We start from the raw sequence: 2,089 nt of genomic DNA, 5'->3' as shown, positions 1-2,089 counted from the left end.
AAAAATGTTGACCAATTCTGCTGAGAAGCCAAGCTTGTTCCTCCCTTGGGACCTTTCACATTCTGGTCCCCTTGCCCCCAGATCTTCAAAGAACCTCCAACTCCAACTCATTGCCTTCAAACAGACGCTGACTCATAGGGACCCTAGAAAGACAGGGTAGAAGAGCCCCTGTGGACTTCCATGGTTGTAACTCTATATTTTTATCAAGTCTGTAATTCTTCACAGGAGCAGGGAGCCTCCTTTTTCTCCCATGGAGCTGCTGGTAGTTTTGAACTGCTGACCTTGCAGTTAGCAGCCCAAAGAGTAGCCACTACACCACCAGGGTTCCTTTCAAAGGACTAGCTATGCTCTTTGCATCATTCACAAACGTCATCCCAGAAAGGCTTTTCCTTACCCCTGTACATAATGAGAATTCCTAGCACTTCTCCCACTTCTAGTCATTCCCTTACACTATTTTCCTCAGGGACTACCCCCCCCACCCCCCCGAGGCATGTCGCTAACCTGGTGACTGACTGTGCCACTAGACGCACAGCCAGTGAATAAGGTCGGCACTTACTCTCCGAGGGCTCTAGCACACCCACCTTATACTATTTTCAAAGAAATTATTTTATTCCTTTACAAATGTATTGCTAGTCTTTTGCCAATAGAATATAAGTGCCCTGAATACTAACGGTCTCATTTGTTTGCGGGGTCTTCAAGAAGTTAATGGAGTTTATTGTGAAAAAAAAAAAGCTATGCATGAACCTTAATCTTTTTTTTTTTTTCATTAAACTGGTACTGATTTTTTATAACACATCTGGCCAGGATCTAGTTTGAGGCATCAAACATAAGGAGAAGACATCAACTCAAAAGAGTCCCTATCAGAAGCAACATGGATTCTGCTAAAACTGAAGCAAGAACAGACATAGAACTTAAGGTGAGGCTTGTGTAGGAGAAAAGTGAAATCAATGATGCTTTACAGAAGGTTTGTGGGGTCAATGGCCCCGAGAAATCAGCAACTTGAAAATGGATGACTTGTTTCAAAGTGGATGTTGAAGAGGAAGCCTGCAGTGGCTTATCAATCACCATCAATTTTCAAGAAAAGTTCCTTTTGTTTTTTTTTGCCCTAATTAAAAAGAATGATGGTTAATCGCTGAAACAAGCAAAACCATAGACATGAGTTGGCCCAGCTTACAATTTGGACTGAAAAATTAGTCGAGCAAGCTTTCTGCTCAATGAGCGCCACAACTATTGTGTCTGTATCAGCTGCACACAAGAAGAAAGCTTTCAACGGAGATTTTAAAGTGGGAGCAAGATCCATCACATTTCTTCAAAGACTGCAACAGAAGATGACACCTGGCTTGACTAGTAAGATCATGGAAACTGCGCAATCAGAGCAATGGTGGGCTTGATCTAGTCCAAGCAAAAGTGGACTAGACTGATCAAGAGATCATGGCAACAGGTTTTGTTGGTTTTTTTTTGAATGCTTAAAAGAGCAAACCTTCTTCACTTTGAGGACTATATGGTGTACCTGACCCCACGCCAAAATATTTTCAATGAATGAACCAGGAAGACAGAAGAATTGATGCATGTGATTTATGGCATTGCAAAGAATACTGAAGTTTCACGGGGTGCCAAGAACAAACATATCAGCTTTAGAGGAAGTACACCCGGAATGCTCCTTCAAAGAGGATGGGTGCTGGGGGATTTCTTAAGCACTTTGGAGAAGTTATTAGGGGCAATTAGTCCTGGAAAAGGACATCATGCTCGGTAGAGGGTCGCAGAAAATGAGGTAGACCCTTGGGAGGTGGATGGACACAGTAACTGCAACAGCAAGTCTGTGATCATGCTGGTGTTTCCTTCTCTGCTACACGGGGTCACTATGAGTTGGAACCAAAGACACATGACAGGACACTTGGGTGTTAATTTTCTGAAGGCTCACAGATAACATCTGCTTAATGTAAGGGTGCTTTGACGAAACAGGCAAGATGCAGGGTAGCAACGATGAAACACGTAACTTTCCTCTAGTTCTTTCCCCCTCTCCCGCTATGATCCCAATTCTACCTTACAAATCTGGCTAGACCAGAGGATGTACATTGGTACAGATGGC

The 2,089-nt window shown here is 43.1% G+C and overlaps 1 pseudogene; it reads right to left on the bottom strand.

Annotated features, from left to right (window-relative positions):
• Positions 1-488: 488 nt before the first annotated feature.
• Positions 489-637, bottom strand: LOC142428396 (small nucleolar RNA SNORA3/SNORA45 family; annotated as a pseudogene).
• Between the last annotated feature and the right edge of the window lie 1,452 nt (positions 638-2,089).

This window comes from Tenrec ecaudatus, chromosome 15 (assembly GCF_050624435.1).
Source record: "Tenrec ecaudatus isolate mTenEca1 chromosome 15, mTenEca1.hap1, whole genome shotgun sequence".
Taxonomy (NCBI): Eukaryota; Metazoa; Chordata; class Mammalia; order Afrosoricida; family Tenrecidae; genus Tenrec; species Tenrec ecaudatus.
This window is presented reverse-complemented; position numbering and strand designations above follow the sequence as displayed.